The sequence below is a fragment of the Salvelinus namaycush genome, chromosome 25 (assembly GCF_016432855.1).
Source record: "Salvelinus namaycush isolate Seneca chromosome 25, SaNama_1.0, whole genome shotgun sequence".
NCBI lineage: Eukaryota > Metazoa > Chordata > Actinopteri > Salmoniformes > Salmonidae > Salvelinus > Salvelinus namaycush.
In genome coordinates, this window is record NC_052331.1 from 39,682,070 (window position 1) to 39,694,361 (window position 12,292).

At 41.0% G+C, this 12,292-nt stretch overlaps 7 non-coding genes across 7 annotated transcripts; all 7 read left to right on the top strand.

Annotated features, from left to right (window-relative positions):
• The first annotated feature begins 8 nt into the window (after nucleotides 1-8).
• trnak-uuu lies at nucleotides 9-81 on the top strand. Its single transcript has one exon. It is a non-coding gene; the product is annotated as a tRNA-Lys (tRNA).
• A 1,650-nt stretch (nucleotides 82-1,731) lies between these two features.
• Nucleotides 1,732-1,804, top strand: trnak-uuu. Its single transcript has one exon. It is a non-coding gene; the product is annotated as a tRNA-Lys (tRNA).
• A 1,650-nt stretch (nucleotides 1,805-3,454) lies between these two features.
• Nucleotides 3,455-3,527, top strand: trnak-uuu. Its single transcript has one exon. It is a non-coding gene; the product is annotated as a tRNA-Lys (tRNA).
• Nucleotides 3,528-5,177: 1,650 nt separating this feature from the next.
• trnak-uuu lies at nucleotides 5,178-5,250 on the top strand. Its single transcript has one exon. It is a non-coding gene; the product is annotated as a tRNA-Lys (tRNA).
• Nucleotides 5,251-6,901: 1,651 nt separating this feature from the next.
• trnak-uuu lies at nucleotides 6,902-6,974 on the top strand. Its single transcript has one exon. It is a non-coding gene; the product is annotated as a tRNA-Lys (tRNA).
• A 1,650-nt stretch (nucleotides 6,975-8,624) lies between these two features.
• trnak-uuu lies at nucleotides 8,625-8,697 on the top strand. Its single transcript has one exon. It is a non-coding gene; the product is annotated as a tRNA-Lys (tRNA).
• Nucleotides 8,698-10,347: 1,650 nt separating this feature from the next.
• On the top strand, nucleotides 10,348-10,420 carry trnak-uuu. The gene has a single exon. It is a non-coding gene; the product is annotated as a tRNA-Lys (tRNA).
• The last annotated feature ends 1,872 nt before the right edge of the window (nucleotides 10,421-12,292 follow it).

The following is a 12,292-nucleotide window of genomic DNA, read 5'->3' on the forward strand; positions in this document are numbered from 1 at the left end:
AGTTCAGAGCCCGGTTAGCTCAGTCGGTAGAGCATCAGACTTTTAATCTGAGGGTCCAGGGTTCAAGTCCCTGTTCAGGTGTTGCTTTAATGTTCACCTTCCTTCAGCAGGTAGTCTTTCTATACTTTCATTTTCCATGACATGTTCACATGTGGACAATACACTCCCAGAGCCAAAACATCTTAGTCTGAAGATTTTAGGATTTTGATCTGTACCTCCAGGTTTAACCTCTCTGGCGCAGGTGTTCTGCTAGCAAGCCACCTTGACAACATCCGGTGAAATTGCAGAGTGCCAAAGTCAAAAGACAGAAATAGTCATAATAAATATTCACAAAAATACAAGTGTTATACATCGGTTTAAAGACTAACTTCTTGTTAATCCAGCCGCTTTGTCAGATTTCAAAAAGGCTTTACTGCGAAAGCATACCATGTGATTATCTGAGGACAGCGCCCCGCTTACAAAAGCATACAAACATATTCCAACGAAGTAGAGGAGTCACGAAAGTCAGAAATAGAGATAAAATTAATCACTTTCCTTTGAAGATCTTCATCTGGTTGCAGTCACAAGAGTCCCAGCTACACAATAAATGTTTCTTTTGTTCGATAAAGTCCCTCTTTATTTCCCCAAAACTTAGTTTTGTTGGCGTGTTGTGTTCAGTAATACACTGGCTCAAAGGAGGTCAAAACATGCAGACGAATCCATCCTAAAAGTACCAGTAAAGTTTGTCGAAACACGTCAAACGATTTTTATAATTAATCCTCATGTTGTCAATTGTCGAAATAATCGATAATATTTCAACGTGACAATAGCTTATTCAATAGAAAGTAAAAACAACGAAGGGCGCGCACTCTGTCACGCTCTCAAACCAGCACTGCATGCTTCCTCAGTCCACTGACAGAAAGTTCTCATTCTTCTTCATTTTTCAGAAAACAAGCCTGAAACAACGTCTAAAGACTGTTGACATCTAGTGGAAGCCATAGGAACTGCAATCTGGGTCCTAACCCATTAGAAACTCAATAGGCATTCAATTGACAACTACCCACATCAAAAAAATGCCACTTCCTGGATGGATATTCCCCAGTTTTCTTTTCGCCTGCCATATCAGTTCTGTTATACTCGCAGACCTTATTTGAACAGTTTTGGAAACTTTAGAGTGTGTTCTATCCAAATCTACCAATTATATGCATATCCTAGCTTCTGTACCTGAGTAACAGGCAGTTTACTTTGGGCACGCTTCTCATCCAGATGTCAAAATACTGCCCCTAGCCATAAGAAGGTAAACTCCCTGTTCGAAGACTGATTTAAGTCTGTCAATCACACAGCATCATCTGATTTTGGAATTTGCAGTGTGCCAGGTTTTTGTGAGAGACAATTGTCATCTAAAGCAGCATTGGTTTGTTAGTTTTTGTGCGAGATTAGTACTGTAAAGCCACATTGGTACTTGTGCTGATTCATTGAGTAAAGAAGGCAGAGATTGCACACATAAAAATCCTGACCACAACGTGATTTGAACACACAACCTTCTGATCTGGAGTCAGACGCGCTACCATTGCATCACGAAGTCTTGGACAATTTGTATCTTTGGAGGGGATGCCTAGTTCAGATTTTGTTGACTGTATCCTTTGGAATGGAGGCCTGGTTCTCTGGGAAAATGTACCATCTGACAATGCCCCCTCGTCAGCACGTGCCTCTGCCCAGCAGGTTAGGTGTATGAAAATAAGAGAGTTCAGAGCCCGGTTAGCTCAGTCGGTAGAGCATCAGACTTTTAATCTGAGGGTCCAGGGTTCAAGTCCCTGTTCAGGTGTTGCTTTAATGTTCACCTTCCTTCAGCAGGCAGTCTTTCTATACTTTAATTTTCCATGACATGTTCACATGTGGACAATATACTCCCAGAGCCAAAACATCTTAGTCTGAAGATTTTAGGATTTTGGTCTGTACCTCCAGGTTTAACCTCTCTGGTGCAGGTGTTCTGCTAGCAAGCCACCTTGACAACATCCGGTGAAATTGCAGAGTGCCAAAGTCAAAAGACAGAAATAGTCATAATAAATATTCACAAAAATACAAGTGTTATACATCGGTTTAAAGACTAACTTCTTGTTAATCCAGCCGCTTTGTCAGATTTCAAAAAGGCTTTACTGCGAAAGCATACCATGCGATTATCTGAGGACAGCGCCCCGCTTACAAAAGCATACAAACATATTCCAACGAAGTAGAGGAGTCACGAAAGTCAGAAATAGAGATAAAATTAATCACTTTCCTTTGAAGATCTTCATCTGGTTGCAGTCACAAGAGTCCCAGCTACACAATAAATGTTTCTTTTGTTCGATAAAGTCCCTCTTTATTTCCCCAAAACTTAGTTTTGTTGGCGTGTTGTGTTCAGTAATACACTGGCTCAAAGGAGGTCAAAACATGCAGACGAATCCATCCTAAAAGTACCAGTAAAGTTTGTCGAAACACGTCAAACGATTTTTATAATTAATCCTCATGTTGTCAATTGTCGAAATAATCGATAATATTTCAACGTAACAATAGCTTATTCAATAGAAAGTAAAAACAACGAAGGGCGCGCACTCTGTCACGCTCTCAAACCAGCACTGCATGCTTCCTCAGTCCACTGACAGAAAGTTCTCATTCTTCTTCATTTTTCAGAAAACAAGCCTGAAACAACGTCTAAAGACTGTTGACATCTAGTGGAAGCCATAGGAACTGCAATCTGGGTCCTAACCCATTAGAAACTCAATAGGCATTCAATTGACAACTACCCACATCAAAAAAATGCCACTTCCTGGATGGATATTCCCCAGTTTTCTTTTCGCCTGCCATATCAGTTCTGTTATACTCGCAGACCTTATTTGAACAGTTTTGGAAACTTTAGAGTGTGTTCTATCCAAATCTACCAATTATATGCATATCCTAGCTTCTGTACCTGAGTAACAGGCAGTTTACTTTGGGCACGCTTCTCATCCAGATGTCAAAATACTGCCCCTAGCCATAAGAAGGTAAACTCCCTGTTTGAAGACTGATTTAAGTCTGTCAATCACACAGCGTCATCTGATTTTGGAATTTGCAGTGTGCCAGGTTTTTGTGAGAGACAATTGTCATCTAAAGCAGCATTGGTTTGTTAGTTTTTGTGCGAGATTAGTACTGTAAAGCCACATTGGTACTTGTGCTGATTCATTGAGTAAAGAAGGCAGAGATTGCACACATAAAAATCCTGACCACAACGTGATTTGAACACACAACCTTCTGATCTGGAGTCAGACGCGCTACCATTGCATCACGAAGTCTTGGACAATTTGTATCTTTGGAGGGGATGCCTAGTTCAGATTTTGTTGACTGTATCCTTTGGAATGGAGGCCTGGTTCTCTGGGAAAATGTACCATCTGACAATGCCCCCTCGTCAGCACGTGCCTCTGCCCAGCAGGTTAGGTGTATGAAAATAAGAGAGTTCAGAGCCCGGTTAGCTCAGTCGGTAGAGCATCAGACTTTTAATCTGAGGGTCCAGGGTTCAAGTCCCTGTTCAGGTGTTGCTTTAATGTTCACCTTCCTTCAGCAGGCAGTCTTTCTATACTTTAATTTTCCATGACATGTTCACATGTGGACAATATACTCCCAGAGCCAAAACATCTTAGTCTGAAGATTTTAGGATTTTGGTCTGTACCTCCAGGTTTAACCTCTCTGGTGCAGGTGTTCTGCTAGCAAGCCACCTTGACAACATCCGGTGAAATTGCAGAGTGCCAAAGTCAAAAGACAGAAATAGTCATAATAAATATTCACAAAAATACAAGTGTTATACATCGGTTTAAAGACTAACTTCTTGTTAATCCAGCCGCTTTGTCAGATTTCAAAAAGGCTTTACTGCGAAAGCATACCATGCAATTATCTGAGGACAGCGCCCCGCTTACAAAAGCATACAAACATATTCCAACCAAGTAGAGGAGTCACGAAAGTCAGAAATAGCGATAAAATTAATCAGTTTCCTTTGAAGATCTTCATCTGGTTGCAGTCACAAGAGTCCCAGCTACACAATAAATGTTTATTTTGTTCGATAAAGTCCCTCTTTATTTCCCCAAAACTTAGTTTTGTTGGCGTGTTGTGTTCAGTAATACACTGGCTCAAAGGAGGTCAAAACATGCAGACAAATCCATCCTAAAAGTACCAGTAAAGTTTGTCGAAACACGTCAAACGATTTTTATAATTAATCCTCATGTTGTCAATTGTCGAAATAATCGATAATATTTCAACGTGACAATAGCTTATTCAATAGAAAGTAAAAACAACGAAGGGCGCGCACTCTGTCACGCTCTCAAACCAGCACTGCATGCTTCCTCAGTCCACTGACAGAAAGTTCTCATTCTTCTTCATTTTTCAGAAAACAAGCCTGAAACAACGTCTAAAGACTGTTGACATCTAGTGGAAGCCATAGGAACTGCAATCTGGGTCCTAACCCATTAGAAACTCAATAGGCATTCAATTGACAACTACCCACATCAAAAAAATGCCACTTCCTGGATGGATATTCCCCAGTTTTCTTTTCGCCTGCCATATCAGTTCTGTTATACTCGCAGACCTTATTTGAACAGTTTTGGAAACTTTAGAGTGTGTTCTATCCAAATCTACCAATTATATGCATATCCTAGCTTCTGTACCTGAGTAACAGGCAGTTTACTTTGGGCACGCTTCTCATCCAGATGTCAAAATACTGCCCCTAGCCATAAGAAGGTAAACTCCCTGTTCGAAGACTGATTTAAGTCTGTCAATCACACAGCATCATCTGATTTTGGAATTTGCAGTGTGCCAGGTTTTTGTGAGAGACAATTGTCATCTAAAGCAGCATTGGTTTGTTAGTTTTTGTGCGAGATTAGTACTGTAAAGCCACATTGGTACTTGTGCTGATTCATTGAGTAAAGAAGGCAGAGATTGCACACATAAAAATCCTGACCACAACGTGATTTGAACACACAACCTTCTGATCTGGAGTCAGACGCGCTACCATTGCATCACGAAGTCTTGGACAAATTGTATCTTTGGAGGGGATGCCTAGTTCAGATTTTGTTGACTGTATCCTTTGGAATGGAGGCCTGGTTCTCTGGGAAAATGTACCATCTGACAATGCCCCCTCGTCAGCACGTGCCTCTGCCCAGCAGGTTAGGTGTATGAAAATAAGAGAGTTCAGAGTCCGGTTAGCTCAGTCGGTAGAGCATCAGACTTTTAATCTGAGGGTCCAGGGTTCAAGTCCCTGTTCAGGTGTTGCTTTAATGTTCACCTTCCTTCAGCAGGCAGTCTTTCTATACTTTAATTTTCCATGACATGTTCACATGTGGACAATACACTCCCAGAGCCAAAACATCTTAGTCTGAAGATTTTAGGATTTTGGTCTGTACCTCCAGGTTTAACCTCTCTGGTGCAGGTGTTCTGCTAGCAAGCCACCTTGACAACATCCGGTGAAATTGCAGAGTGCCAAAGTCAAAAGACAGAAATAGTCATAATAAATATTCACAAAAATACAAGTGTTATACATCGGTTTAAAGACTAACTTCTTGTTAATCCAGCCGCTTTGTCAGATTTCAAAAAGGCTTTACTGCGAAAGCATACCATGCAATTATCTGAGGACAGCGCCCCGCTTACAAAAGCATACAAACATATTCCAACCAAGTAGAGGAATCACAAAAGTCAGAAATAGCAATAAAATTAATCACTTTCCTTTGAAGATCTTCATCTGGTTGCAGTCACAAGAGTCCCAGCTACACAATAAATGTTTCTTTTGTTCGATAAAGTCCCTCTTTATTTCCCCAAAACTTAGTTTTGTTGGCGTGTTGTGTTCAGTAATACACTGGCTCAAAGGAGGTCAAAACATGCAGACGAATCCATCCTAAAAGTACCAGTAAAGTTTGTCGAAACACGTCAAACAATTTTTTAAATTAATCCTCATGTTGTCAATTGTCGAAATAATTGATAATATTTCAACGTGACAATAGCTTATTCAATAGAAAGTAAAAACAACGAAGGGCGCGCACTCTGTCACGCTCTCAAACCAGCACTGCATGCTTCCTCAGTCCACTGACAGAAAGTTCTCATTCTTCTTCATTTTTCAGAAAACAAGCCTGAAACAAAGTCTAAAGACTGTTGACATCTAGTGGAAGCCATAGGAACTGCAATCTGGGTCCTAACCCATTAGAAACTCAATAGGCATTCAATTGAAAACTACCCACATCAAAAAAATGCCACTTCCTGGATGGATATTCCCCAGTTTTCTTTTCGCCTGCCATATCAGTTCTGTTATACTCGCAGACCTTATTTGAACAGTTTTGGAAACTTTAGAGTGTGTTCTATCCAAATCTGCCCATTATATGCATATCCTAGCTTCTGTGCGTGAGTAACAGGCAGTTTACTTTAGGCACGCTTCTCATCCAGATGTCAAAATACTGCCCCCAAGCCATAAGAAGGTAAACTCCCTGTTCGAAGACTGATTTAAGTCTGTCAATCACACAGCATCATCTGATTTTGGAATTTGCAGTGTGCCAGGTTTTTGTGAGAGACAATTGTCATCTAAAGCAGCATTGGTTTGTTAGTATTTGTGCGAGATTAGTACTGTAAAGCCACATTGGTACTTGTGCTGATTCATTGAGTAAAGAAGGCAGAGATTGCACACATAAAAATCCTGACCACAACGTGATTTGAACACACAACCTTCTGATCTGGAGTCAGACGCGCTACCATTGCAGCACGAAGTCTTGGACAAATTTTATCTTTGGAGGGGATGCCTAGTTCAGATTTTGTTGACTGTATCCTTTGGAATGGAGGCCTGGTTCTCTGGGAAAATGTACCATCTGACAATGCCCCCTCGTCAGCACGTGCCTCTGCCCAGCAGGTTAGGTGTATGAAAATACGAGAGTTCAGAGCCCGGTTAGCTCAGTCGGTAGAGCATCAGACTTTTAATCTGAGGGTCCAGGGTTCAAGTCCCTGTTCAGGTGTTGCTTTAATGTTCACCTTCCTTCAGCAGGTAGTCTTTCTATACTTTCATTTTCCATGACATGTTCACATGTGGACAATACACTCCCAGAGCCAAAACATCTTAGTCTGAAGATTTTAGGATTTTGATCTGTACCTCCAGGTTTAACCTCTCTGGCGCAGGTGTTCTGCTAGCAAGCCACCTTGACAACATCCGGTGAAATTGCAGAGTGCCAAAGTCAAAAGACAGAAATAGTCATAATAAATATTCACAAAAATACAAGTGTTATACATCGGTTTAAAGACTAACTTCTTGTTAATCCAGCCGCTTTGTCAGATTTCAAAAAGGCTTTACTGCGAAAGCATACCATGCGATTATCTGAGGACAGCGCCCCGCTTACAAAAGCATACAAACATATTCCAACCAAGTAGAGGAGTCACGAAAGTCAGAAATAGAGATAAAATTAATCACTTTCCTTTGAAGATCTTCATCTGGTTGCAGTCACAAGAGTCCCAGCTACACAATAAATGTTTCTTTTGTTCGATAAAGTCCCTCTTTATTTCCCCAAAACTTAGTTTTGTTGGCGTGTTGTGTTCAGTAATACACTGGCTCAAAGGAGGTCAAAACATGCAGACGAATCCATCCTAAAAGTACCAGTAAAGTTTGTCGAAACACGTCAAACGATTTTTATAATTAATCCTCATGTTGTCAATTGTCGAAATAATCGATAATATTTCAACGTGACAATAGCTTATTCAATAGAAAGTAAAAACAACGAAGGGCGCGCACTCTGTCACGCTCTCAAACCAGCACTGCATGCTTCCTCAGTCCACTGACAGAAAGTTCTCATTCTTCTTCATTTTTCAGAAAACAAGCCTGAAACAACGTCTAAAGACTGTTGACATCTAGTGGAAGCCATAGGAACTGCAATCTGGGTCCTAACCCATTAGAAACTCAATAGGCATTCAATTGACAACTACCCACATCAAAAAAATGCCACTTCCTGGATGGATATTCCCCAGTTTTCTTTTCGCCTGCCATATCAGTTCTGTTATACTCGCAGACCTTATTTGAACAGTTTTGGAAACTTTAGAGTGTGTTCTATCCAAATCTACCAATTATATGCATATCCTAGCTTCTGTACCTGAGTAACAGGCAGTTTACTTTGGGCACGCTTCTCATCCAGATGTCAAAATACTGCCCCTAGCCATAAGAAGGTAAACTCCCTGTTCGAAGACTGATTTAAGTCTGTCAATCACACAGCATCATCTGATTTTGGAATTTGCAGTGTGCCAGGTTTTTGTGAGAGACAATTGTCATCTAAAGCAGCATTGGTTTGTTAGTTTTTGTGCGAGATTAGTACTGTAAAGCCACATTGGTACTTGTGCTGATTCATTGAGTAAAGAAGGCAGAGATTGCACACATAAAAATCCTGACCACAACGTGATTTGAACACACAACCTTCTGATCTGGAGTCAGACGCGCTACCATTGCATCACGAAGTCTTGGACAAATTGTATCTTTGGAGGGGATGCCTAGTTCAGATTTTGTTGACTGTATCCTTTGGAATGGAGGCCTGGTTCTCTGGGAAAATGTACCATCTGACAATGCCCCCTCGTCAGCACGTGCCTCTGCCCAGCAGGTTAGGTGTATGAAAATAAGAGAGTTCAGAGCCCGGTTAGCTCAGTTGGTAGAGCATCAGACTTTTAATCTGAGGGTCCAGGGTTCAAGTCCCTGTTCAGGTGTTGCTTTAATGTTCACCTTCCTTCAGCAGGCAGTCTTTCTATACTTTAATTTTCCATGACATGTTCACATGTGGACAATATACTCCCAGAGCCAAAACATCTTAGTCTGAAGATTTTAGGTTTTTGGTCTGTACCTCCAGGTTTAACCTCTCTGGTGCAGGTGTTCTGCTAGCAAGCCACCTTGACAACATCCGGTGAAATTGCAGAGTGCCAAAGTCAAAAGACAGAAATAGTCATAATAAATATTCACAAAAATACAAGTGTTATACATCGGTTTAAAGACTAACTTCTTGTTAATCCAGCCGCTTTGTCAGATTTCAAAAAGGCTTTACTGCGAAAGCATACCATGCGATTATCTGAGGACAGCGCCCTGCTTACAAAAGCATACAAACATATTCCAACCAAGTAGAGGAGTCACGAAAGTCAGAAATAGCGATAAAATTAATCAGTTTCCTTTGAAGATCTTCATCTGGTTGCAGTCACAAGAGTCCCAGCTACACAATAAATGTTTCTTTTGTTCGATAAAGTCCCTCTTTATTTCCCCAAAACTTAGTTTTGTTGGCGTGTTGTGTTCAGTAATACACTGGCTCAAAGGAGGTCAAAACATGCAGACGAATCCATCCTAAAAGTACCAGTAAAGTTTGTCGAAACACGTCAAACGATTTTTATAATTAATCCTCATGTTGTCAATTGTCGAAATAATCGATAATATTTCAACGTGACAATAGCTTATTCAATAGAAAGTAAAAACAACGAAGGGCGCGCACTCTGTCACGCTCTCAAACCAGCACTGCATGCTTCCTCAGTCCACTGACAGAAAGTTCTCATTCTTCTTCATTTTTCAGAAAACAAGCCTGAAACAACGTCTAAAGACTGTTGACATCTAGTGGAAGCCATAGGAACTGCAATCTGGGTCCTAACCCATTAGAAACTCAATAGGCATTCAATTGACAACTACCCACATCAAAAAAATGCCACTTCCTGGATGGATATTCCCCAGTTTTCTTTTCGCCTGCCATATCAGTTCTGTTATACTCGCAGACCTTATTTGAACAGTTTTGGAAACTTTAGAGTGTGTTCTATCCAAATCTACCAATTATATGCATATCCTAGCTTCTGTACCTGAGTAACAGGCAGTTTACTTTGGGCACGCTTCTCATCCAGATGTCAAAATACTGCCCCTAGCCATAAGAAGGTAAACTCCCTGTTCGAAGACTGATTTAAGTCTGTCAATCACACAGCATCATCTGATTTTGGAATTTGCAGTGTGCCAGGTTTTTGTGAGAGACAATTGTCATCTAAAGCAGCATTGGTTTGTTAGTTTTTGTGCGAGATTAGTACTGTAAAGCCACATTGGTACTTGTGCTGATTCATTGAGTAAAGAAGGCAGAGATTGCACACATAAAAATCCTGACCACAACGTGATTTGAACACACAACCTTCTGATCTGGAGTCAGACGCGCTACCATTGCATCACGAAGTCTTGGACAAATTGTATCTTTGGAGGGGATGCCTAGTTCAGATTTTGTTGACTGTATCCTTTGGAATGGAGGCCTGGTTCTCTGGGAAAATGTACCATCTGACAATGCCCCCTCGTCAGCACGTGCCTCTGCCCAGCAGGTTAGGTGTATGAAAATAAGAGAGTTCAGAGCCCGGTTAGCTCAGTTGGTAGAGCATCAGACTTTTAATATGAGGGTCCAGGGTTCAAGTCCCTGTTCAGGTGTTGCTTTAATGTTCACCTTCCTTCAGCAGGCAGTCTTTCTATACTTTAATTTTCCATGACATGTTCACATGTGGACAATACACTCCCGGAGTCAAAACATCTTAGTCTGAAGACTTTAGGATTTTTAATCTGAACCCTCCAGGTTTAACCTCTCGGCGCAGGTGTTCTGCTAGCAACCCACCTCGACAACATCCGGTGAAATTGCAGAGTGCCAACGTCAAAAGACAGAAATAGTCATAATAAACATTCACAAAAATACAAGTGTTATACATTGGCTTAAAGATGAACTTCTTGTTATCCAGCCGCTTTGTCAGATTTCAAAAAGGCTTTTCTGCGAAAGCATACCATACGATTATCTGAGGACAGCGCCCCGCTTACAAAAGCATACAAACATATTCCAACCAAGTAGAGGAGTCACGAAAGTCAGAAATAGCGATAAAATTAATCACTTACCTTTAAAGATCTTCATCTGGTTGCAGTCACAAGAGTCCCAGTTATACAATAAATGTTTGTTTTGTTCGATAAAGTCCCTCTGTCACGCTCTCAAACCAGCACTGCATGCTTCAAAAGGACTCTGTGAAGATTAGAATTCTGGTCAAAAGGACTCTGTGAGGATTAGAAGACTAGTCAAAAGGACTCTGTGAGGATTAGAAGACTAGTCAAAAGGACTCTGTGAAGATTAGAATTCTGGTCAAAAGGACTCTGTGAGGATTAGAAGACTAGTCAAAAGGACTCTGTGAGGATTAGAAGACTAGTCAAAAGGACTCTGTGAAGATTAGAATTCTGGTCAAAAGGACTCTGTGAGGATTAGAAGACTAGTCAAAAGGACTCTGTGAAGATTAAGAAGACTAATTAAAAGGATTATGTGAGGATTATAAAACTGGTCCATCATGGGCATATTGCTAAGTACTAGATTGAGATTTCAAGTTAGGATTGTGCTCATGCTATATTTGGCATTGTCCATTGTGAAAAATTCTCTGAACACATTGATAATATCAGATAAAAATTAGAATGACATTTTATAGCCGATACTTGACTGCCACAGTGATAGGTCTGATACTTGTCTGATCAGCAGTGCAACAATATGGGACATGCTGAAGGTTAAAGTCACGGAGAATAGCTTTTAAGAACAGTCCTATTGTCAATTATTGTAGTCTAGTCTCGTTACAGCCTTAGTAGCTGGTTTAGTTCTTGGTGCTGAGATTGTAGTCACACAACCTACTGTATTCCATGGAAGCCACACAAGTGAAGGTGTAGCCAGGACAAAAGCTCCAAGATGGAAAGACAACATACGGAACAGGGTTCTCGAAAACCCTGGATCACCTTTGGGGCTGCAGTCTCCAATCTCCGGCTTTGGAGAGTCAATTCTTCCATATCTTTGCTGCCATATATCTACAGTGACACATTGCAGAGTTACAACATTCTTGTGTGTGTGTGTGTGTGTGTGTGTGTGTGTGTGTGTGTGTGTGTGTGTGTGTGTGTGTGTGTGTGTGTGTGTGTGTGTGTGTGTGTGTGTGTGTGTGTGTGTGTGTGTGTGTGTGTGTGTGTGTGTGTGTGTGTGTGTGTGTGTGTGTGTGTGTGTGTGTGTGCGTGCGTGTGTGTGTGTGAACGATCGAGGTTGGATGGTGTTTTCAGACAACAATTGGAAACATAGCTTTATACAGGCTGATTGGTATAACCAACCTTATATGGATGTTTAGGACTGACCTTTTTTGACCGGGTCTGTTTCTATTGATGCAATATGCCGCCATTTTTCCGAGCCGTAATGCAAAGTGCTCCATCCTAGCGTGACCTGATTGTAGGTAACGACATGAGATGCTGTGTTTCCATTGATAACATCTGGTGAAAACACTGTGGAATAACCTCTCCAGC